The 25631-nt window shown below is 46.6% G+C and overlaps 1 protein-coding gene across 1 annotated transcript in view; it reads left to right on the top strand.

Annotated features, from left to right (window-relative positions):
• The first annotated feature begins 1050 nt into the window (after nucleotides 1-1050).
• Nucleotides 1051-25631, top strand: part of DNAJC5B (DnaJ heat shock protein family (Hsp40) member C5 beta) — a 73060-nt gene continuing 48479 nt past the window's right edge. Inside the window, exons 1-2 of the mRNA XM_012737190.2 lie at nucleotides 1051-1172; nucleotides 22223-22345. The gene's annotated coding sequence lies outside the window, so the exon portion shown is untranslated. The remainder of the gene's footprint in view (nucleotides 1173-22222; nucleotides 22346-25631) is intronic.

Raw genomic sequence — 25631 nt, 5'->3', positions numbered from 1 at the left:
AAATGAAGTGATATATGTGAAAATAGCTTGTAAATGCTGAAGCACGATATAAAATGTTAGTTGTTGGTATTATAAAAGTGCAAGGTATGTTCTCCTCTTGAGAGACTCTGAAGGCACGATTCTCCAACTTCACAGATACAAGTCGTCTCATGCAATGCAGATAATTTTTAGTGCCATATGGGGTTAGTGTATAGAAAAAGTGAAGGGTATAAAAGAAAAAAGAACTAAATTCCAGTGAGAATCTATCTCTTTACAGATTGTGGCTCCCCGGCCCCTCCTGGACAACACCAGAACCTGGTCTAGCCTTGCAGTCAGTGCTAATTCTGGACTTTGATTCAAGCTTTGTTGCTACTGCTCATCAGATCTCAGTGAGAACACAGGTTACACAGAAGTCGTATCACTTGCTCATCTAGAGCTGGTCTGCTGGCGGGTCGGGACTTCTGAGTCCGGGCTAGGACCAGGGCCAGCTACTCTGGTACCTATATAGGTTGTCAGAAAAACTAATCATTTTCGCTGAGACTCTGTTCTCTTCCCATCATAAACACTATCTAAGAGTTGGTCTCTTGTTGCAGGTGGATTCAGGTAAAAATCGCCCAATGATCTGCCTACCAGAAAACCATAATGTCTACAAAATCCAGAAAGCAGAGCAGGGTGTGTATGAGTGTGGCCAAAGCAGCGGGGAGCTCACAGGGAGGGCACCTGGGCTCTAGGGTTAGGTCTGCTACTTCCCCTGCAAGGCCTCAGTTTCCTCATCTGTAAAATAAGAAAGTTGGACAAGCGTCTAATCAGTGGACGGTCTCCTAGGTCTCTCCCCACAGTAAGAACCCATGATTCTGTGGGCTGCCGTATGACCTGCCGGGGCATTCTTCCTTGTGATCCCTGACAAGGTTCTGAGTGGCTGAGAAAATGGAAACGGGGTAGGGGTGGGGAGTGAGGGAGTTGTCTTTGCCGGCTCCTGCCCTGGGCAGGAGAGGAAGTGCTGTCCAGGAGGGTTTCCGGGGGGCCAGGGGGAGGAGTGAGAATTCCACTCTGTGACATCACAATATGCCCCCCAGGTGTGACCTCAGCTCCCCAGAAGGAGAAGCGGCAGGAAGTTCAGTTTGTGAAGTAGTAGAGGTGGGACGCTACCTGAAGGAGCTTGACAGGATCAGCCAGCCATGCCTCCGGCTCAGGTACGTGCCATTTGCTAGGCTCGGAACAGACTTGCTGGTACCTGAAGGAGAAGGAGGAGAGGTCCCCAAGTGGAGTGTGTCTCTAGACTTAGGAGGAGCAGTCTAGGCGCAGAGACTGCATCCCAGCTACATTGGGGTCATGTGAAGTTCCACATGAACAGCCCAGAGCTGGGCACATCCTGCCACCAGCCAGGCTTCTTATCGCGAAGCTGGGCCAAGAGGACATTTCCAAGGCTGTGGTCCACACGCGTCTCCTGGGGCTATTTTTCTGTCTAGATGTTTTTTCTTTCAATAGCTTCTCCCCAGAATGACAGGGAAGAGTAAACAAAAATAAGTTAACAGGAAGTTAATAAGAAGTATTTTAATAGAAACTAGTACCAAAAAACTACAAAGTAATAAAAAGAGGAGGGAGACATGTATTATGGGTTGTAGCAACTGAGATTGACTCTAAAGGCGAGTTTTGAAATTTCAAGGCTTAAAGGGCAAAAGGCCACCTCCTGTAAACAGAGAAAGCGAAGGGCCTTCTGGTTGAGAAGTAAGTGAAACGGTTCAGCTGGAGCCACCTACAGCCGCCCCCCCCCCCGCCCCCCACTTCCAGGGAACTGTCGCCAGTACAATCGCTGCTGGTGATGCGGACAGTTCTGTTTTCTTTACCTTGCCTTGGGGTTTTGGCTTCTGCAGTATTTGTTTCTTCCTGGAGTCCTGGGGCCCTGAGAGGCTCCGAGTGACGGCAAAGAGCCGCTCTGTTTACCAGCAGGGTGGAGGGTGGGGTGGGTGCCAGGCCTGACTCATCTCCATCTGGACTCCCTTGGGTCTCAGCACACTGCGACCCCAGAGTCAGCGCAGGAGGGCCCCGGGCAGGCACACCGAGGTGTCCCTGCAAGGTCAGTTTAGTGGCAGCTGCAGTCGCTGTTCCGACAGGTAGGTCAGTTACCCACAGGGGACCCCAAGGGCAGTAGACAAGAGGAGGAGGAGAGGGAATCTCTATCCACAGGACAGTCTTAATGCTCTTTGACCAGCACATCATCAGTAAATATGTCACAGCAGTAAGGCCCAGTCTCTCATACTCCATGAAAGCAGTAATAGCCCAAAGCATGCAAAATATTGAGAGATCCAGCTAAACAGAACGTACCTGCACTTGATTAACTTGATAGAACACATTCAACTTCTACCTAAAGAAGTCACTGTGACTGTCACAAATCGATTAGGTCCAGCCTCTTCAGACCTTAATCTTAAAATCTCATTGGTCTAGTTTTTAGACTTCATTCATTTGATAGTCATGGAAAACTAAGTTTAGGCTAAAATAGTGTCCGCAAAGCACAGAATGTCCTAACTCATCTACATTTGCATTTATTGACTATAATATTCTCTGATCGTTGTATTAGTCACATACTGCCACCGTTAGTCACGTATCACAGAATTTTAGAGTTGGGTGCAACTGAGATCATCCACTCCAACAGTTCCAGTTCCAGAAGGAGACACCGGCACAGACAGGTTAAGTGCCTTGGCTAGGGGCATCCAGCTAGTTAGTGCTGGGACTGAAGTGCAAATCCTCCCATCCCCAGCCTGGTGATCTCTCTGATACTCTCTGCCCCCCATGCATGGTGAATGAATTTATTAGTTCACATTTGAACTAGCTCTTTTAATTTCTAAGTTAGAATGTTCTACAAGGGGGAGATCTCCTTTGCTCACCTGGATATGGTTATTGGTAACTGCAGGTGTTCTCCTAGCTGCTGCAGCTCCAAACAAAATAAACTGTAGTCAAGGGCAAAAAAAGATACCCAAGACCCCATCCCAAAGGCTGAGATAGCAGTGAAAATAAGTCCAGAGACATTGACAGGATATTGGGAATGGAGGCCTGATTAGAAGTAGTCCATTAAAAAAAAAGCATTTATACAACTTACCAGCTTTTTGCTTTATAATAAATATACAGTCTTCCTGTGGCCCTGTTTCCAATTTAGGTAGATCACACTTTGTTTATGAGCATGTGTGTGTGTGTGTGTGTGTGTGTGTGTGTGTGTGTGTGTGTACACCCTGTGAATGTGCATAAAAGCAAACATTTTATCTGGCAGGTGTGGGGCTACACCCATCTGTGGTAACCAGCCTGACTTACCCTAATAATTAATATTTTATTTGGAATGATCTCGATAATTTAGGGGCCTCCTTGGGCTCATCCAGGGTTTGTTTTATGTATTGCTGCACATGTCTTGCATCCCCAGTGAATCTGTAAGTTTGAGCGCAGGCACTCCTGGATGAGGGCACTCTGAGTTTTTCCAATTGAATTCATTGCAAATGTATTAATATTAAAGGTCCAAATTCTGAAAGAAAATGAAATGAAATGACGAATTGTTTAATAAAAATATAGACCTAGTTTTCATAGTCCTCAGCTCCATCACGGGCTTTGGAAAGGTCTAACGAATATTTTCTAGGCCATTAGATTGTCTCTCAGCCAACTGAAATGTGTACTTCCCGTAGGGATCTTCCATATGTTTCTGGTTTTCCACGCAGATTGTCTTTAATAAAAGAGAATTATGAAATGATTACCAACAAGAAAGAACATTCCATCGTGGCATAGGGTTTAAGCAGCGCTGTAGTAACATCTTTCAGTTTCCATATTCACTTTAAAAGTTGTGTAATATTTTGAGTAATTTTGCACGTACCACAGCATAGAACTGCAGAAGAAAGCTCATAGTGAAAGATGGAGGGAATATAAAAGGTGCTTTAGTTTCAGAATTCCTCATGGTGGTTTTGAAGTGTCCAATCTCTCCAGTAAACTGAAACACAGGTATGCCAAGTCAGCCCTTGACATGTTTTCCTTCAAATTACCCGAGAAGATACAGCCTTGACGCGTCTTATTTGAGAGCCTTGGGAGGAAAAAAAAAAAAAGTAAAAGTGCAAGCTACGTCTTCGGAGATCCTGAGACATTAGAGTGTCACTCTCACTGCCACCTCCTGAGGGGCCTTGGCACCTGGCCACACTGGAACTCTGACACACACGGGACACGGCCCTTTCTTGCAGCCCAGCCCCCATGCCCACTCTCCTAAGAGTTGTGCAACAGGCCTTTGTAACCCGAGGCCTGTGAAGTCTGGGAAGGAATGTGACCCAGAGCCAACAGGCAGCGTTGGTGCCACCAGGGCCCAGCAGGAGCTCTCCTGCTGTTTACCCCAGTGCCGGTGGGAGCCTCAGGAGGAGGAAGGTGCGCTCTAAAATGCGTGGGGGAAGAAAGAGAGTCCTTGGCAGAACTGTGAAGCAAGCCCAGTGGTACCGCCTCCCTTCCTCTGTGCCCGGCTCCACAGAGGTGTGCTTCCTGCTGCTCCAGAGAGTAGACCCCAGCCACTTTTTCTTTCTTGTTGCTTTTTTTTGCTCAGCCTGGGCAACAGAGACAGGGTCTTGCTCTGTTGCCCAGGCTGAAGGGCAGTGGCCCGACCATAGCTCATTGCAGCCTCCAACTCCTGGGCTCAAGTGATCCTCCTGTCTCAGCCTCCAGAGTAGCTAGGAAAACAGGTGGGCACTACCACACCCAGCTAATTTTTTTAAATGTTTTGGAGAGATGGGGGCTCACTATATTGCCCAGGTTGATCTCAAACTCCTGGCCTCAAGTGATCCTCCTGCCTTGGCCTCCTAAAGTGCTAGGATTACAGGCGTGAGCTGCCGTGCCCGGCCCTGTCCACTTTTGAGCCACTCTTCCCCTACTCCTGCGAGTGGTAGGTCCCATTATTCCAATGTCCTAAATGGGGTGAAGGGTGTCCTAGTGGAGGCTCCATATTCAATCATGATGTTGACAGCAGAGTGCCAGGCACTGGGGGCAGGACAGCCCGAGAAATCTTTGACTCATCACCTCATGACACAAAACTACCTTCCTGTCCCCTCCACTCATCTCCCCTGAGACATCTTTCTCCAGATAACAAACACACAATCTGGCCACTGTAGTACTTGGGGCTGTCCTACCTCTTCTGCCTGGGGAAAACGCCCTGAGGGGCGTCACGAATACTCTTCTTTTAAGTTGCCCGAACATGATAGTCACACAAATGGGATTCTAGTGAACAGGAAGTGAAAGATTTACCCTCAGTCTTGCTGTTTGTGTGCTGTTTAGTGCTACTGAGTATAATTAACTGTAAATGACAAGTTCTGTATTTTATTCCAATATTGTTCAATATTGTTTCAACAATATTTCAATATTGTTTATACATAAAGGTGGTCCCAGGAAAATAGACCTTTTAGCTATTAATAGTTGAGAAGACAACTTACTTGGCAATTAAAATGCCAGTATTCTCCTCCTTCCAAGTAAATTTAGAGTGCAAAGTCATTATTATTGAAAGACAGGAAAACCCTTTTTATGTGAAGATATGTTCCTCTTTGCGTGTTAGACACTGATAACTATCCGACTCCCCTAACCAACGCCTTATCTCCTGCTGCACACTGTCCCTTCCACGTGGTTATCGTCCACTCTCCTTCCTACCCTAAGTGAATTCAGTGTCAGTTTCAATCCAATCTGTATTTTTTGAAAACTTACTACACGCCTAAGGCTGCACCAGACACTATTTGGCAATAGCAAAATAAAATGTTTGACATAAACCGGGCTCTTTAAGAGTTAAGAATTTAGTTAGGGAGACAAGTTGTACACCTGCAAGGAATCCAAAAGCAAAGAAAGAACTATGTAACTATGTGGAAAATGTGCTGTTGTGGACTTCAAAGGGCCCCAAAGGAGGTGAGGTCGTGTCTGAAGTGCTCAGGTGACCCGGTCAGGGCAGCCTCAGGGCGTGGGAGGAATCTTGAAGGAAGAGAAACAGAATATGACTGACTGATGCAAACGTAGGGAGAAACCCAATTTTCTAGCGAAAATTTTGGCACTAGCCTACCCCACTCACCAGCCTTGCGTCCACTCTCCCCTTGCTTTCACACTCATTCTTTGTGCAAAGCCAGCAAGTCACATCGCTTCACTGGGCTGTGGGAAACAGGCGTCGTGGAAACATGCTGGCTCCAGGAACAAGGAAATGCGTCCTACCGGGTGGCTTCCGTGAGAGGCTCTGCATCCAGTAACCCGGGCTGCGTCTGATCGAATCATGCACACGGGCTTCCTGAGCCTACTTCTTCACGCCGATGTGTTCCAAATCTAATTTGTTCTCTTTCCTTCTAAACCTGCTCTTTCTCTGTGATTCCCATCTTGGCCCATGACCTCACCATATTCCCAGTTACTCTGGTGAGAATCTCCAGTCTTTTCCGATTCCCTGTGCTCACTCTCTCCTCTGCACTTGAACTTGAGCCTAGAGGGTCGCATCTCCACTCTCTGTCAAATGTGTCACCTTCCTCTGCCTGCTGCCACCCCAGGCCCTCCCTCTCCTCCCCCGAGATCACTCATTTGTCCAGCCTCATTCCTCTGCTCTCTGTTGGTGCACCCTGAACACTTTTCTAAAGGATGGATTAAAGACCATCACTGCCCAGTTTAAAAACAGTTCAAGTTTCTCCTACTGGAAAACCAGGGTGAAGGGAGTAGAAGAATGTTTTAAGGCAGAGAATAACAGCATGAGTCAAGACCTGGAGGAGAATGAGAATGGTGTGTTCGAGGAACTGAGCAGTGTACAGCAGTGAGTGGAAATTGGTCTGAGTGGACAGGAAGGAATTAAATTGGTAAGAGACAGTGCTGGAGAAAGAGGCAGGGGCCAAGTCCGAGGTTGCTGGCTCTGCTAAGGAGTTGGATTTTTAGCTTAAGACCAGTGGGCAGGCTTAAGGATTCTAAGCAGGGCAGCAGCCATACAGTAACATTTGCATTTTACAGGAATGTAGCGCATGGGGAACAGGTGGAGAAAGACAGTGCAAGGGCTGTTAGGAGGCTGGTGGGGCAAACCATGGAGAAGATGACATTGTCTAGGGTGGTGATGGGGGAGCAGAGGGAGACAGTGGACTCCGCAGGGCTCTAGAAGGCGGAAGTGATTAGGTCTGGCTCATGGATCAGGCATGGATCAAACAGAGAGGGTGAGGGAAGGGAGACACCAGGATTTCCGCCGGGGCACAGGGATAAGACCATCCCTGGTGCGGCATTGCTTCCTGCTAACGGCCACTAAGGAGACTGGATTTTATCCTGTAGGAAATACAAGGCAACAAGGATTTCTTGGCTTAGGAAAACCTGCATTTTTGAAAGAGAGGCCTGGACGTGGTGTGGAGGCCCGATAGCCTGGAAAGGGGAGGACTGGTAGAGATGGGCTGGAGGGGACTGGCTGTGGAGAGGGACACAAAGTGCCACTGGGCACAGCTGCTCAGAGCAGGGCCCGTCTCCGCCCCGGCGAGCCCGCCCCACACTCTGTTTCATGAAAAAAAAAAAAAAAGGATTTTAATTGAAAAGTCATATGTGTACATAGTAAAAAAAAGAAAAGTTAAACCGTACAACATTGTTACATTACAAAGAACAACTCTCCCCCCATCCCAGGTCCCGGCTCTCCTCCTCTGTGGAATTTGATACATTTTACATACTCTCCAGAAATTTCCTATGCACGCGATCGTGTCTGAGCATATACTGTGCACTCTCTCTGGTATGTACGTAGACATGCTTATGTCTGTATACATACATACAGATCCACTTTCGTTTTCCATGAGATTACTCTCCATACTCTTCTATGCGTTGCTTTTTATTTTTAATCATGCAAATGTATGTTGCTGCACCATTTTAAACTCATATACTTCTGCTTTGTTCTTTTTGATGTCTGCAGAGGACATACCTACATTATCTCACAAGTCCCTTATTGATGAACATAGGTCAAACTTGGTTTTAAGTCTCCTTGCGGTCCTTTCCTTGTCCCTCAGCTCCTGGTGTACTTACTGCTTTAAAACATTCACCGGTCTTGCCCTGGGTCACATTCTCTTTCCATAGTTTCCATGCGTATCTCTTGTCAGATCCCAGGTAAGAGAACTCCCCTCTGCAGTCACATGAATTTCGTGGATCCTTCCTCTTCCTCCCTGGATTCATCGGCTCTTGTAGCGATTGTGACATCAATCTGCCTTATCCAACCCATATTCTTTGAGCAAGAAATCAATCAATATTTTCTGTAAATTTGTGAAATGCACTTTCTAAAGGCCTGTACTTATTCAACCACACCGAGGGTGTTGTAAACTAAAAATATCACAGCCCCACTGCCAACCAGCAGCTAGTTCTTTGCTAGTGAGAATTAAGCTCAGAGGGAGAAGGATTTCTCTTTCTTCCCAGACACGGACATTCTAGTGGTGCAGGTCCAGAGCTCCTCACAACTCTGCCTTTTGGTAGATGCTTCTGGCTGACATGGGGCCTGGATCTCATTCGTTTGTTATTTTTTTTCTGAGATCTGCTGATCAATTTATCCTTTATTGTACTTCATAGAATAAATTGTGATGCACCCTTTTTACTCCTCCCCAACTCAGATTTCAGTTGGAAGTTGGCTGGCAGGAGACTCCTCTTCTAAAGTAGGCTTGGTGGGGTCCCCTGCAGGGCGTTTGCTGTCTGGTCGTCAAAGTCATCACCAGAAAAGCTATCACGTTCTTTGACACCATCCTCGAGCCAATGTTTCACTTCCTGCACCTTCCTTTCTCTTTCAAAGTCATGACCTGTACGAGAACTGCTAAAAACCACCTGGAGACCTAAGTCCTTTGAACTACCTAGAACTTTAAAGGAACTGAACATACAGTTTCTTCTGCCCACATCTCTCCTTTCCTTATGCGTCACTTTACGGCACACCCATGCCATCAGGAAGCAGCACATCCCCAGAACGACCTGTCAAGGTGGACTCGCTCTGTCCCTCCCCTGCCACCAGTGCCCCCTCCTCATGCTGGCAAGTGGACACCCCATCTGCCCAAGTGGGAGGTCTCCTCCTCCGCCACTTCCTCCTTTCCCTCCTCCTGGGATCTTCACTCTTCTCCCTGTCCTTTTGCGGCATGTCTTTCCTTTACCGACTTCCTGAGGCTGCTTGCAACCCTCCTCCCTTGTGCGTGGAATCTTGGGGCCTGTGCTCACGGGAGCCCTCAACCACCCCTACAAGCTGCGGAGGGAGGCAGCCATTGAGCTCTTTCTTCATCTTGTGTTTAGCAGTCAGGTTTGCATTTCAATGATTTCATCATACCTAAGGAACGACAAAATCGTTGTACAAATAATATATTTTTTTGCGGTGGCTCACGCCTGTAATCCTAGCACTCTGGGAGGCCAAGGCAGGTGGATTGCTGGAGGTCAGGAGTTCGAAACCAGCCTGAGCAAGAGCGAGACCCTGTCTCAACTGTAAATAAAAAAAAAATAAATTAATTGGCCAACTAATATACATAGAAAAAATTAGCTGGGCATGGTGGCCCATGCCTGTAGTCCCAGCTACTCGGGAAGCTGAGGCAGGAGGATTGCTTGAGCCCAGGAGTTTGAGGTTGCTGTGAGCTAGGCTGACGCCACGGCACTCACTCTAGCCTGGGCAACAAAGCGAGACTGTCTAAAAAAAAAAGAAAAGAATGATAATAATATAATTTTTAAATTTTAGAGAGCTATACAGATGTTAATTATCAATACAAATCTAAAAATGTCTTTTCAGTGTTTTATGTAGTAATATTGCCACAGCTGATCACACACACACACGTGTGTACACACATGTGCTTTTATGAATGCCGGTTTTAGAAGATCAAGTATACCTTCTGAGTAGCCCATGAATAGTCATTGCCGTTTAGGCCATTATCGGCATTTCCCCCACCCCTTAAGCAACATGATTTCAATCAGCTTTACGTACAGGCACCATTTCTTGCTTAGATGTGAGATAACAAAACTAATGCTGGGAGAGGCTGACAAGTCCCAAGATCTCCAGCCACACAGCCTGCAGGCCTGAGACCCAGCAAGGGCCAATGCTTGAGTTCGAGCCTAGAGGCAGGAAGAAAGCAACATCCCAGCTCCAGGCAGTCAGGCAGGAGCAAACTCCCTCTTATTTGGGAGAGGGTCAGTCTTTTTGTTCTATGCAGCCCTTCAACTGGTTAGATGAGGGCCACCCACCCTGGGAGGACAATCAGCTTTACTCAATCTGCTGACTCAGATGTTTATCTCTTCCAAAGCGCCCTCACATACACCCTTGGACTAATGTCTGACCAAACATCTGGGCACCCCGCAGCCCAGTCACGCTGACACATAAAATTAACCATCACAACTACTGAGTCGCCAGCAGGCTGAGTAATTACCTCCTTTAACTGTCACAGAGACTCCATGTGGAAAGTAGTCTCATCTCCATTTGCTCAGTAGCTATTTATTCGACAAATGTTTGTACATTTTAGAGAGGAGGGAAATGGGGTTCTGACAGTGGAAGGAACTTGTCTAAGGTAGCACAGCTGGTAAACGGCAGAGCCAGGACGGCAGCCCAGGTCTGCATGACTCAGCCGGGCCGCTGCACAGGCGTGTCCCTGCCCCCCTGTCAGTGCCGCAGTCCTCACCAGCCCCGGGCTCCCAGCTGGGGTGAAAGAGAGCTGGAGGCATTGGCCGTTGCTCAAAGCTCAGGAGCAGCGGCGGGGCAGGACAGGCTCGTTCTTGTCTTGAGGTGTCTGAACATGTGGGACTCGAGTGCAGCTGGGAGCTACGAGGAGGGCTCCACTTTCCTTCCAGGTGACTCACAAGGCATTAACTGTTGCTGGCGCTTAGTGAAACTACGAGCTTGTGCTTCGCATGGATACTATTGTTTGACGCTCACGACATCCTGCAGTCTTCCCACCACTCCCTTCTGCTTAGGGGGGGCAGAGGGGTCCCCACCGGTCTGCCATGGGCATGGACTGTGAGGCTTCCCTTTCACACCACTGGTCCTCAGAGCCACCAAGAGTGCCCCAGGTTGCCTTACATGTCCCCATGGGCCAGTCCAATCCTGTTCCACCCCTCCTCAAAATCTGCCCATAAAACCAGCTTAAAATGTGCATGAATCAATAATTCTGCAGGTGTGTGCTGCCTGCTGATTCACCCCGAGACAGGCCCGGGCTCTCCCTGCGTTAGGCACGCTCCTCTTTGCCTGTCTTGCCATTCCTCATGCTGCCTTGCCGCTAGCACTGCAAGGAAACGTCGTCCAGTGGTAAACTTCACCATAAGCTCCTAAATCAATCTCATGTAAAGGGGACTCCCCCGTCCTCCGCTCCCTGCAGCCCTCTCTGGTTGCCCCCGGGTCCCTACGTCTCGAGGACATCAGCAGTCCATACAGCCCTGGTGTCGGCCACACCAACCCTCTCGCTGTGCCGAGGGGAACCCGAGACTCAGGAAGGCCGGTGCCTTTCCCAGGTTCACACAGCTGGACGCCAAGCCACCCAGGTCCGGGTCCTGTGCTGCCCCAGTGTGCCCCGTGGATCTCAGCTCTCAGTTCTGATTGGTGGATCTCCTGGCGTGACCCAGTGCCGCAGGTCAGAGAGCAGGGCAGCTGGGAGGCGGCATTTGTGGCGAGGCACTCGAGCTGTCCCAGAGACCACACGGGAGGTCAGCACGTCTGCCCCTGTGTACAGAGCTGTGGGTGCAGCACGCAGACAGGTATGGGAAGAGAAACTGGGTAGGGAAGTCCATTTTTTTATCGACAGAAGCGGATTCTCTCTGGTCTACGTGCTTCCCTGGAAGGCCTGGGAAAGAGCGAACATTCCCATCTGTCTGGAATTGCAGCGAGTGACTCACTTGGGTCCCCAGTTCCCAGCGGAAGTGGCTTTGGCTCGTGTCATGTGTTTACAGAAAATCAGCTCATCCATGAGTCCGCAGGGTTGGATCCACCCGCTGGATGTCCTCTGTGACTCCTCTGCAGGCCCCGGGACACGCATGTGGCATCCATGGGACGCCGGCCCTGGCTCCCTGTGTCTCAGGGCTGGTATTGTCGCCAGAGCTGCGAACCAGGCGACAGGAGCAGAGAGAGGGCAAACCGCCCTGTTTCAGCCCTGGACTCTGAGAACACTCTACCAGGCCCACACTTCCACCAGGAAACACAATAGGTGGTGGTAACAACTCTCGAAGGAAAGGAAAACAAAACAGCTTCTTACTTTCAAGATCATTCTACCATTTTTTTTTTTAACATAAATGGTAAATAAACTTCAGGTGCTTTGAGAGCAATAGCGTCATCGTTGAGAATACAGCACACTCTAGAGGTGATAAAGCATGTGGAAGGTCCCCAGAGACATGGGAGCTTGTCCTGGCTGCCAAGGCCTCACCGGTGCCCATAGCAACTCGCTCACTTTGCAGCTTGACCTGGGACTCTGAGAACTGGCAGACTCGAGTTCCTGCCCAGCCTCTGGTCACACTGTCAGACGTTTATGGGAAACCCCTCTCAGCTTCAAGTTCTTGACTCTTAAAATGGGAATAACACTTCCCCTATGGGCCGGGCATGGTGGCTCACGCCTATAATCCTAGCACTCTGGGAGGCTAAGGCGGGTGGATAGCTCGAGGTCAGCAGTTCGAAACCAGCCTGAACAAGAGCGAGACTCCCCTACCCCCCGTCTCTACTAAGAATAGAAAGAAATTAATTGGACAATTAAAAATATATAGAAAAAATTAGCCGGGCATGGTGGCACATGCCCGTAGTCCCAGCTACTCTGGAGGGGGAGGCCGAAGGATTGCTTGAGCCCAGGAGTTTGAGGTTGCTGTGAGGTGGGCTGATGCCATGGTACTCTAGCCCAGGCAAGAGAGTGAGACTCTGTCTCAAAACAACAACAACAACAACAACAAAAACACGTTCCCTGTGCACCTGTCCCAGTTGTGTGGGTCAAATGGCCGTGCGTGAAAATACTTTGCTAACAGTAGAATACTCTCTCTAATTTTTCCTGTGATGTAGGAGGTAATGTCTTTTGGTTGGAAGTGAAGTGGGAGAACTGAGGAGTGGAAGAGAAGGGTAAAAGTTCCCACTGGACCTACAGAGGATGTTGGGTGCAGCTCCCCCAGGACGGGAGACCCTGGGTCTGTGTGCCAGCATTCCCACACCGGCAGATGGGCGTACGGTTGCATGTTAGCTGGGGTGGTGGAAGAGTTAGGGGTATTGACAAGGGAGTAGTTACAAGGGTGATCCCAGAGTCTTAGCTGGACAGAGAAAGGGTTGGAGAAAGGGACCCAGCAGACAGGCATGGGGAGCTCAACAGTGTCAGTGAGGTATATATAAGTCCCATGTGTGTCACCCATGAAGGACTCAGCTGGCAAGGCGGCAATGGTGGGCAAAGAGGGCAAGGCCAGAGCATGAGATCTGAGAGGGGAAGGCCATTTCCAGATCTGAGTATGAAAAGCCACAAGGGAGGGGGTGCTGGCTGGAGCGGCCATGTGGGTGCAGGGGGCTCCCAGGCCGATGGCAGGATCGGGGTGAAGAGAGTGGGAGCTGGGTGCCAGGGTGACCTCAGGGAATATGGGTGAGTTGTCAGGCCTGAGGTGGTCAGAGGGAGGACAGGGAACCTGTGGCGGTAGGAACATGGAGGGTGGGGGCAGGTGTCTGCAAGGCCTGGGAGGAGAAGGTTCATTGAGTCTCAGGAAAAGGGAGGCCCAGAAAACTGATTGGCCAGGAAGCATGCTCAGATGCAAGATTTGATATGAATTATATACAAATTGGTCATTTTACATATAGATAATCAAAAGTTGTTGGGTATCTTGGCTTCTATAATACAAATATACATAAAAAGCTATAATAAGATAACTCCTTTTAGCCAGTGACATTTTTTATGCAATAAACCCAATGGCATGCTGGAGCCAGTTAGCAGCAGGATAAGAGAGCCATACTTTGTTAAATTTTCAGGACTTTTGCCTGCCAGGTGTCATGCTGGTAGCTTGAAATAGGCCTGGAAGGGAACCGTTACACCAGGGAAATCTGCGAGCACTGCACACGGGGGCTTGCCCCTCTGGAAATCTGGTTATTAAACATTTCCCAGCACACCACTGGATAGGCCTAAATATAACCTTCAAATATGCCTAATGTCACAATCCTGTTGTGAACTGAATTGTGGGTCCCTAAAAGAGGTATGTCCTCACCTCTGGTACCTGTGAATGTGGCCTTATTTGAAGCAGAGTCTTTGCAGATGCAATTAAGATGTAAGTCAAGAGTACGGTGGTCCCTCAATCCACCATGACTGGCGTTCTCTTTCAAAGAGACCCAGAGGCTGATACGCACAGAGAGGAGAAAGCCACAGGAAGACAGACACGGGGGGGAATGCCAGCAGACACAGGGCAATGCCGTGTGACCATGGAGGCAGGCACTGAGCTATGCCAAGGACTGCTAGGGACAGTGGCAGCTAAGAGGAAGGCAGGGAACAGACTGTTCCTCAGAGCTTAGGAAGGAACCAACCCTCGCAGGCTCCTTGGTCTCAGACTTCCAAGCTCCAGCCTGCGAGAGAAGACACTCCTGTTGTTTTAGGCCCCGGGTTATGCTGTCCTGCTACGGCAGCCCCAGGAAACCCGCACCCCTGCCACAGCCTCAGGTGTGCGGCAGGAGGCACGTGGAAGCTCTCCAGCGTGAACCGCACGGGGACCGTCGTCGGTCTTTACCTTTCCGGGTGCTCGGTCTCCTGGGGGACCCTCCCTCTCCCCCACTGCTCAGTGTGCGTTTTCTGTGCCGTCGTCTGGTCCTTCTTGTTAGGTGCCACGTACTGTGGGTTGTGCTTTCGTGCCTCCTTCCACGTGGCAATGAGGGTTGTAGGCTCAGACGTCTCCATGGGTCGGAGCTGCTGAGTGTGACGGCGCAGCAGAGCCTTTTCAAGCTGGACAGTGTGTCCCGTGTCCTGGACACACCCGCTAAGCCGGCCAGCGACAACCCAGGAACTCTTTGAGAGCTGGAGAGGTGGGGAGAGGTGGGAGACGTCTCGAGCCCTGGTGGGGACATTCAGTCGCTGCTTGTGAATAGGCTGCTTGTCTCTGGCCGACTCCTGGTCTCTGTCTGTCCTCTGCGACCTGGGTCACTCCAGGGTCTCCTGTCTCCACCCAGGCCGTGAGCTGACGGATCTGAAATCCCAGAAGTTCAACAGTTGCCCCAAAGTTTCTCCCTTCAGACGGAAGCTTCAAAAACAGATTTTTGTAAGATTGTAATTTAAATCCCCCAACTGACCAGCTCTTGGACACTCTTGCAAAACTCCAGTTTCTGAAGAATGCAACGAACGGGCGGCGTCCTCTCCAGACAGGGTTCGCCCCACCCTGCTGTTCCCACGAGTGTTTTTCTCGGCAATTCTCGTAGTCTCTGGTGGCTGGGGAAGAGGCACCTGGATGTGGGAAATCAAGGGTGATTTGGGGTGAGGAACACTTTGAAGGCAAAGCTGCTGTCTGTAGTCTATTCCTTTTTGAACACCAGAGGGCGACACAGTCACAGTGAATAGTGGGTCTGCCTTGCTTTAGGACTGAGATCCTGGGAACCAGCAACTATTTATGTATATAATTTTTTTCTTCATTTAAGAATAAGTGCTGATTTATCTATTTGTTCATTTAAATATTTTGCTCAGTCTTCTATGAAAGGTGCAGAGAAGGCTTTTGGGGCCACTTGCTGCACGTCCCTGCCCAGGGGCTGGGGCAGGGAGACCTGAGGGGCTTGCCACCCCTCCCACCTAGTCCTGGGATTGGCCGGTTCTGTCCAGTTCTGCCGGAGAGTTTGGACTGTACCCCAGATAAGAGCTACCTGTGTTCAGGGACTCGGCTTGTTACTTGTGGGGGCCAGTCCTTTTAAACCTGTTGTACGGGGTTGTCTTCATATTTGGAGGTGAGGCCTGGCCCTGAGACAATGGAGGAGACCCCGTGAGGAGGGTCGAGGGATTGTGGAGGTCCTACTGCTTTTTCCCCAGCAGCAGCCGGGCTTGGGTGACCGTGGCCTGTTGACCAGTCTGTGTGTCTGAGGTCTTGGGACAGTTTCCCCGTGATTAGCTTCCCACTAATGGCAGAGCATTCGTGGTTTCTGGAGCAATACAGACAACTTTGCAGGGCTCTTAGAAGACTCTGGAAGGACCAGGAGTGGCGCTGTTGAGGGGGCTGTGGTGAGGCTTGGCAGGGTGGTCAGGGCCCTGGGAAGGGTGGCTGGGCTCCAGGGGAGGGCTCGGCCTTGGAGCCCTGAGGCCCGTGAGGAGCCCATTGGGAGAGGTGCCAGCCTGAGGTGGGCAGCAGGGGACTGTGTCATCTTCATGTCTGGAGCCCCAGGGAGCCTGTATGCCATTGTGGAAGAATCTTCACTAGATGACACAGTTCATTCAGAAAGGGCCTTTCCACTCTCACCCCCGGGAGAGGCTGCTCAGCTTCAGACAGACAGTTGGGGGTACCTTGCAGGGACACCCAGCAGAGGCGAGACTGTTCTCAGCAATGGCCTGCTATAAATAAATAGCAAAGTACCACCTGCAGGAAGGAAGAAGGCCTTGCAGACCAAAAGCTGTACTAGTGAGTCAATTTAGTGAAACTTGGCTGTTAAATGAAAGGGAAAACTTTCACGAATTGATGAGGGAATATGTATCTATAAAAGAGAGTACAAGGCCATTGCCATTGCAGGGGTGCAGCGAAACTTCCCCTTTCCTCCCAAAAGTTTGCTGAAAAATCAATTCACAAGGCAGATTAATAAGAGAAAGTTTTATTTGCCATGTGCATAAGGAGAATCACAGAGTGATTACCCAATATCTCGGTGGGATCCAGATATTTTCATACATGCCTTTAGAGGGGAGAGGGGATATGAGGAATATAGGTAATTCTGTTTAGAGGCCATAAATGGTTGCTAGGGAGGATGGATAGATGGGAGAAACAGACTGACTTGTAAATTCACCTGAGAGACAGATATTATGTTTCAAATGATTTGGGTCAGGTCTGGTTGCATTCTTGTTCTTCTTTCCTGCAATATGTTGAGATAACAGGGAGAGGAAGGGAAGTTCATTGCTCTTTTGTTTGGTCAGTCCTGTTCATGCAGATAGAAGGAAAGCCCCTTCCAATGCGTCTGGATTTTGAATGGCCTGTAATTCAAAATATTATTTGTACCAAGGAGTCATATTTTGGAATGAAATTTCCTAAGCTCCTCCCCCATTATCTTGATGAGCAAGCTGGAATGTACCACTGAGAAGATCCACTGTGGATACTAGATCTTTGTGCAAGGCCTTGACCTGCTTGGTGCAGTGGGCCCAGAAGGCAGGCAGAGGACCCTCCTGCTGGCCAAACCAGTGACCACTGCAGGGGCTGGCTGGCCATGTGCACCAATGAGGGGATTCCCTTTGTCATTTATCTTGCTCAGTTCAGTCTTTTTATTTAACAAGCATGTAGAAAAACATAATTTGGTGGCAGATCACTTGGATTCCAGTTTCAGATCTTTGCCCCTCATTATAGAGGTTCATGCTTGGGAGAAGTCACATGACCACACACCTAATAGCGTGTCTTTCTTAAAATGAGCATCTACTATCACATAATACATTCGACTTGTAAAAGCACTGAGGAAATGATCAAGTGTGACATAAGCACAATTATTCATTGTAAGAGGGAATCTTTAGCATTTCCTTCTCTTTCAAATGTGCCTCTGTTCATTGGGCTGAGTGAAGCTCCATTTGAAAGGGGGCTTAGAGTTAAGATAAAAATATATCTTCAGGCCAGTCCTATCGCCTTCGCAAAACAAACAGGATTGAAAATTATTTTGGTTTCTGAGGGTACCCTTGGTTTTGCAGGCTACTCACCCACATTCAGATGACAGTTTGCAGAAGGATGTCTGTATTAGAAACCCTACTGAAAAGGACGTTTGTCCTGAGCAGGTAGTATCTTCCTTGTTTTTGTCTTCTGTCTCTTTTAGCTGACTGACAGAAAAGACATCTTGCACTATGTGAATAGGGAATCACTATTGGCAAAATCAAGGAACAAGGTTCTGTTTGCAGACATTTTGTCAAATAAACACATCTGTTGGGCCTGAAGCCTCCTTGGTTTATTAGCGCAATTGTTTACTGTAAGTAAGCAACAAGGTGTTTAAATTTCACACATGTGAAATACGTATTACGTTTCCTAGCAGGGGACAAGACTCAGTCAATAATTTTCCCAGTAACACAGTTCTCAGTTTCAGAGCTTTGCCAAACCAAAAAGATGTTGCAAGTTGGACCTCATTAGTGAGCACACTTGCTGGTGGTTCCTTGTTTAAATCCATTCCTCAGTTTTTTTCTTGAGCTTTAACAGATGCACCACCTGGCTCAGCCACAGACTGATTAGAAAAAGGGACTGTAGCAGGCAGCAGTCCCCTGGAATTACAAGCTCCTGAAGCAAAGCTTGGTGATGGGTTAAAGCTTGAGCTATGGAATCAACCATAGCCAGAGTCCACTGTTTACTGGCTGGTGACCTTGGGCAGTTCATTTAACCTCCTCAATCTTATATTCCTCCCCTAGCAAATGAAGTTACAAAAGCACCCACTTTACACTTTTTAGGACTTAAATGAGATCATCTAGTTAAAGTGTTAGTTACTATCATCATTTGTTGTATAACTCATTCAACCTATTGATGAATTACAGATTTGGGATGAAATCTACTGGGATTACATATTCAAATTCTTAAAACACTTCCAATGTACCCTGTTCCAATATTGGGGGCCAGGGAGAAAGTACTTCTTAATTTCCCAGACTTCAACCCTAGAAAACAATCTGTGTACATAATTCTTTGCACATTCCTGGTATAATTCTTTGCACATTGTAGTAGACATTTTATAAAAGGTCTGGGAGGAAAAAAAAAGAGTTCATGTTTCATTGCAGTTTTACAGAGAAAACATAGGCTTAAAGAGAGCAACTTGCTCAAAGTTTAAGAAAGAAGAATGTTAGTTTTGGATACGCCTTCTTGACTTAAACCAAATTTTATTTTCTGTTTAATCACATGGACGCCATTATCTTCAGTAAATGTTTGCTTAGGAAACTCAGGCAAAGGAAAATCCCTCCAGAGAGCTGCCTGGTCAGCAGGTGCTTTCCACATTGCTTAACTGCGGAGCTCTCTGAGTCAGATTCTCTGACATTGAATCAACAGTGGCTCTCGGCCCAGGCAGCACTTTAGAACATCGCTGGGAGCCTTAGAAATGCCCCAGCCCAGCCCCACTCTGCAAGATTCTGCTTTTTAGTCTGGATGGGCTCCAGGCATCAGATTCCTAGAACCTATCCAAGTGATTCTAGAGAGAGTTCTAGCCTAGTTCTTCCCCCCCAGCCTTCCATGAGTCTACGCTTTCTATATATGTACAGATTCCAGCATGTTAAAATTCTGTCTCCTTTTGTGACTTCCATTTAAAAGGGGGACATATTTTAACTTTGGAAAATTATGAAACACAATAGGAATTAACCAATTTGCTCTTCTGAAACATATAAACACTTGATTTTACAGAAGACTTGCCAGAATATCTGTGTTTGAGATACTGTTGGAGTGGCAATAACAGCTTTTTCAATTTACACAATCAAATCAATCCCCTGTTTCTTTTTTTTCTCTAAATTCACTTAACACAATGAATCCTGACCAGGTGACTCATCTGTTTGAAATATGCAAAGTAAATTTATATATAAATTCCATATTTTGTAATAACGACACCATAAAGGACGTAGAGAGGCAATAAAAATAACAACAGCAAAAGCAATAACGATGGCCTTGTTCATCATGCTGGGCCGTCTTTGGATCAGGGTCTGTCTGTTGGGGCCATGTGCCCCTGCATGTCACAGGTTCAAAATGAGTGGTGCTCAAGCCTGCTGAGCTATGAAATTTAAATGAAAGCCTGTGTACCCTAATGCTTATGTGTTACATTGTTTTAGTTGAATATTCAGATAATTCATGTGGTACCCGCTGCAGATCCCGTGCTGGTGTACCAGTCATTTCATATAATAACTCTGACCCTATGTGGTAATTGAGAGAGAGATACATATAAACAGTCCTTATGCGCCTCTAAAGGAAACGCGAAGATCCCATACTAGAACACATGAGGAAAGTTAGCACGTAACACCCGTCCCCCCCACATCGTTCTCTCTCCAATTTTCTACCTCACAGCAAGGCCCCTTCGGTCCCTCTGGTTCACTCTTGGAAGGTCTTCTACATTCTCGTCTTCAGAACATTAATAATTCACTTGGCCGTGCTTTTACGATACCTTTAGAGTATTTTGCACCAAGGAATAGTTTATGTGCTTGCCATGAGTTATTTCCTTTTGCAAATGTCGTCGCTTGCAACTCACCACTTGTAGAAAGCCTCACCTGGCTAAGAGGAATGTGGTCCTGTTGGTCTCTGGCTGTGTCTTTTGATGACATATCAGAAGCCATATACGTATAGGCAGGTAGTGACGTCCTGTGCGTGACAGCACACATCGGAATGTCCCTCTCACTTCTCTGACCTAAACACCTAGGGTCTTTGAACATGCTCTTCCACCTGCCTGGAATATATTTGCTTCTACCAGCAATCCCTTCATCTAATTCTTTTCAGAACTCTGCTCGGTTGTTTTTGTTCATAGAAACTTTCTCCAGTCTTCCTCTGTTCCCTGATTTATTTGTTCTTATAGCATTTCTCCGAAGTTTCACTTTTACACTTATTGTAGTGACCATTTGATGGTTCTATTATCTGTCTCTCTCGGAAGGCTATAACTCTCTGACCCACAAACTCAGGGTCTGCGTTTGCTTTTGTTTATCAAATGTATTTCTAGCTCTGAGTACAGTGCCCGGATCCAATAGGTGTCCAATTATTGAACGAGTGGATGATTAAGAAACTGTGCTTTCTCTTTGAAACATAGCTACAGTTCCACTTCACTCAAGAGTTTTACAATACTTAATTTTTTAAAGCTAATGTTTTATGAAATACTCTCAAAAATTAAAAATTAATGATTTAAGGAGAGTGATTGATTGTCTAAAATAATGGATTTTACTAAAAATATTTCTTATTCAACTAAATTTGAAAAAGTTAATCTCACCATGTTAATATAGCAACTATTTCCATTTCATCAAAGGACACTGTCCTTAAGCTGAGTTGATGCTAGAACTTGGGTATTTAGTTCTAAATTTCTTTAGATTTTTTGCTTTGGGTTTTGTTTGTTTGTTTTTGGTTTTGTTTCTATTTCTCTGTGTGATGATAGGCTGGTTCCTAAACTCTGGCTGGAAGTCAGGTCTATGAGAAATAGCCTTTTATTACCTGGTATCTGAAAAACCAACGCTCTCTAGAGGCGAGAGTGAGCTGCACCAGTCTCACAAAATAGCCTCAGGCTTGGCTACCTGTCCTGCTAAGCAGCACTTAAACTGCTCTTTCAGCCTCCTAGGCTACATGCCCATCCCCCTTACAGTGTGCCCCGCATCCATTAGTTGTGAATTTACCCCCCACCACCCCCCTCCCACCTGACTGGCACCCAGTGAAAATTACTACCCTTTGAGCACCTTAGTGTAGATCAGTTAGTACCAATTTGATGGCGAATCCATGTTTTTCCATCCTTGTGATACCTCGCTTCAAAGGAAGGGCTTTATCCAGGATAATATAAGAGGTGCTAGTTCACCATTGTTTTTTGTAGTTGAATAGAACTCCATGGTATACATATATTACATTTTATTAATCCACTCATGTATTGATGGGCCCTTGGGTTGTTTCCAAATCTTTGCAATTGTGAATTGTGCTGCCATAAACATTCTAGTGCAGATGTCTTTATTATAGAATGCCTTTTATTCCTTTGGGTAGATGCCTAATAGTGTGCTATTGCTGGATCAAATGGTATTTCTATTTTTAGCTCTTTGAGATATCTCTTAATTACTTCTTAAAACCACCTCAGTCACTACTGTGATTCAATGCCTCTTACCTAAGATTAGGGTAAAATGTGCAAATTTGTGCAAAATAGTTGTATTAATGTAGTGAGCAATTAAAGTTTCTCCCTTATTAATATTGCATGGTTTTTCCAGTAATTTTAAATCAATTGATTAGTATTAGCCTTAGACAAAAAAGAAAAGAAAATTGGAAAGAACTCACTTCACGGATCAGGAGGTTAGCATGGTTTCTTAGTGGAAAGTCCTGGTGGAAACACTGAGGCAGTTCCCTAATAGGTTTGGTTGAGCCAAGCACCTGTTGACAAAGGATTAAAAGTGGATGCATATATTTTGGTATCACTGGATGCCTTGTAATAGCAAACTGGATGGTCATGCATGTTTTATTCTCTCTCTGTTGTGTTTTCCAGAGGGATAACCAATTGGCTGACGGAGTCACAAATGAAAAGTAACCTGACTCTATCGACCCGCTTAACCCCGCGCGGGGGCAACGATGGAAAGGAGCAGCCGTTTGCTCTGAAAGAGTGGAACAGGTATGGAACAGCTCCCTCCACCCCTGCCTTCTTCTGTTTCTGTGCACTTCTATTTCCAGACCAGCTGAAAACAGCAAGTTGTTCCCGTTTGAGAATCGGAGTTACAGGAACAGGTACAGTGGGTTATTTGTAATGTTTCTGAGTTACCCATCTCTAGGATAACTTGTTTATAAAAGTGCTCATGCAATTAAGAGACAATTATGTTCAAATAGCAAATAAGTAATCATGTTAGGGAGAGTTATTACTTTTAAACATAGGACTAGCATTTTGGATGTTTGTTTAGCTTTAAGATGCATCATTTGGATTATGTGGATTTTTGTCTCACTAAATAGATTTCTATGGAGGAATCGGAAGTAATGACAAAATGATAACACATGTTGGTTTCTCCAGTGACAGCCATTGACCGTGTTTTTGCTGTGTTTAATGATCTAATCTCCTCTGCTCACATCTATTTTCTTAGTCACAAAGGGACGCTGCCAAGAAAGGCATAGTTTGACTTTTTCCATTTTTCAAAATTCACAAACAGATATAGGTGAAGTTTCTTTCACTTTGAAAACTGCGTTTCAACCTGAAAATTTTCAAGCAGCACTCTTAGGAACCCTGGAGTTAAAAACCTTAAAAATGTGTGTTTATTTTTAGTCAATGCTCATGTCATTGGGGTGCTGTGCCTTTGTTCAATTCTATCTATTATTGAGAAATGGGTGAGCAATATGGGGTTTGCTAATGGCTGTATAGAGGTGAATGCTTTAAGAAATTCTGACATTAATGGCCTTGTAAGGCAGCTAGAAAGTAATTTTAAGTTCAGAAGATTAAATATCATGTACTGGATGATCAAAATTAAATTAGTTAATGACTTTGCATGACAACATTTTTCCCCATTTGGATGGCTTAGAGATGAGGGACTATGAATAAATAATAAAGACTTGAAATTTGCATAGGAATATTAGAATTCAAAAGGTTACAGGAAAAGAATTTATAAAAATTGTATTTTACATAAGGAGTTAAATAAGGTTATGACTCCATTATGCAGTTTAAGATTATTTAGGAAGAGTTTTTAGAGAATATTTTGACAACTACTCTGTAGTTAGTATGTTCTCAGGGCATAATATCTTTATTTTCACACATTCAGGGTTTCAATGTTTTACACACTATTGAATCTGAAACTAAATGTCATCAAAATCAATAATACATGAAGAGTCTGGTTTCTAGCTCAGCAAGGGGACAGAAAAAGTAGGGTGTTGGTGCTGCTTGGTTCACAAAGCAGTCTCACAGTCTTTTAGTTCCTTCATGTTTCAGTCTATACAGTCAGCCAACTACTAACCACACTGACCAACTCTCTTTTCCTTGCATTCCAATATAATGCAAATGGGCTTTTCAGAAAATTCCTTGAGGAAATCTTTTGGCAATAAGGCAAAGAAGATGAAACAGACAATAAACTCTCTCCACCACCCATTCTGAATATTGATCCATCCACACCATTTAGCAGGTTTCATTTATTGGGAATAGATTATAATATGATTAGATTTCTAAATGAAGTGATAATTTGAAAGGATACATAAAGCAAAGGAATAGCTAGTGTCTTCCTGGGTGTGAGTTTCTATGTATGAAACTGTTTGAGAAACGGAAATGCCTTTCCATTTTTGGTTGGAAAGAGGAGTGTGGAGAGGCGTGGGCCTGGGGCAGAGAAAGGAGAGTCCTGGGCGAAACTATGGCTGTTCCCGGGTAGGGGTTGGGGGAGCCCCTGCCAGAGCTGTCTCCCTTGTTCCACACCAGGGATAATTTTGAGGATGCAACCTTGGAAGATAACTTTCACAAAAGCTGCCAGAGGGCTTTGCAGGTTCCTTGGAGCTGCTTTACACTGAAAAGGATACAGTCTATACAGTCAGCCCAACTACTAACCACACTGACCAACTATCTTTTCTTTGCATTCCAATATAATGCAAAGGGGCTTTTAAGAAAATTCCTTGAGGACCAGGTCCAGGCACCCTAACCTCTAGGAACCTCGGTGTCTTCCTCCGTGAAAAGCATGAATACTAACGGCTATGCTGGTTTGCTCACTGGTGTACCTGGTAAAAATTGTACCCAATGCCAAATCTAATGTGTCCCCTTCCCACTTAGTGTCCCTATCACCACCTATGCCCACACCACTAATGTGTCCCCATCACCACCTAGTCAGTAGGGAAAATGAGCAAGAACCAGGGGTTTTGGAATGGAGTAGAAAGAGTGTTTTTTTCATAGGAGGTAAGAGGAAGTTTACCAAAGATTAGAAGACCACAGGGCTATGGGTGATTTGGCGTCCATAGCCCTAAGAGTAGCTACAGGGCTTTCTAGAGATGCCACAGGTAGTTTTGACCCAATGGCCAGGAATCTTCTTTCCTATATGGGTTACAAACTGGGCTGCTAGCAGGAGCTCTTAAATTCTCCTGTAAGCCATGCGTTCCTCTACTTCCAACTCCCTCTTTCCTGACTCTCACCCTGGGGAGCCCCCCTTAGTCCACATGCATGCTCAGTAGCTGCGCTGAGGGAGAAAACTTGTGGTCATAGCCCTTAGAGCTCATTGTGCCCTCCTGTGGCCTCTCACTCTGAACCCTCCTGCCTGGCCCCTCAAGGCCTGCCGCCAGATACAGTGCAAGGCTGCCTGGGCTCAGTGTCACCACTGTTCAGAGTTCTTGTGAGGATGAAATGAGACACTGGTGGGGCAAAATTATTTGTAAATTGTAAAGCACCTACAAATTTCAAGTATTATTCAGTATGGCACACTAGCAAGAATATAAGCTTTAGAATCAGACAGCTCTGAATGTAAGACTCACCTGTGAGCCTGGGCAAGCTACTTTAATTTCGTCAGACTCAGTTTCCTCACCCATACAATGGGATGGCAAAGCGGAGGCGTATATGCTTGCTATCACTTGGGGCCACCAGCCATTTGTCTTCTAAGAGGCTTCATAAGGTGGCATTTATCATTATGTCGTGAACTTACTGTGGTCAAAACGGCAAAAGACCGTCCGGTTCTCAGTCTTGTTGGTTCAACCAGCTGACTTGGCAGCAGCCAAGGGGCAGGACCATGCTGAGGGCGCGACTGCAAGTGCCTGGCCGTGTTCTCCAGGATGGTGCAGAAACTCTGGGTGTCTATTTGTCATTTCATGAAGGGCAACAGCTATGCTGGGAACGAGACCACTTGTGACCAGCCTGTACCTTCCTTGTGGATGGACCTTGGGGAATGACAAATCATCCCCTGGATGCCAGTTTATTCATGAACTATGAGACGTAATTGTCACATGGGCCAGTG

This window comes from Microcebus murinus, chromosome 7 (assembly GCF_040939455.1).
Source record: "Microcebus murinus isolate Inina chromosome 7, M.murinus_Inina_mat1.0, whole genome shotgun sequence".
Taxonomy (NCBI): Eukaryota; Metazoa; Chordata; class Mammalia; order Primates; family Cheirogaleidae; genus Microcebus; species Microcebus murinus.
This window is presented reverse-complemented; position numbering and strand designations above follow the sequence as displayed.